Raw genomic sequence first — 352 nt, 5'->3', positions numbered from 1 at the left:
AGTTAAATTTGAATTATTTGTTTTTATAACTTAAGTAGTAAATGATGGAGGATAAAGTAGAGGTAACTGGGGGTAGAAATCCTAAAGATGTGATTGTTGTAAACAGTGTCCATGAAAATAAATTAGTGGGAGAAAATTCAAAGGTTGAAAATAATGATAATTTTGATAAAAAAAGCCATGTTTCAACATTTAATGATGTTTATAACCAATGTGAAAGATGAGTTAAAGGGTGATGTAAAGAAAATGAGTGATGATATAAGGGGTACTATAAACAATGTAAGGGGTGGTATAAACAAAGTGGGGGATCGATTTGAGGCAATAAACACAGAGTTGCGTGAAGGTAACAGGGTAA

This window comes from Halyomorpha halys, unplaced genomic scaffold, assembly GCF_000696795.3.
Source record: "Halyomorpha halys isolate HHAL.00 unplaced genomic scaffold, Hhal_1.1 Scaffold662.1, whole genome shotgun sequence".
Lineage (NCBI taxonomy): Eukaryota > Metazoa > Arthropoda > Insecta > Hemiptera > Pentatomidae > Halyomorpha > Halyomorpha halys.
The sequence above is the reverse complement of the archived record's forward strand: the minus strand, read 5'-3'. Positions refer to the sequence as shown.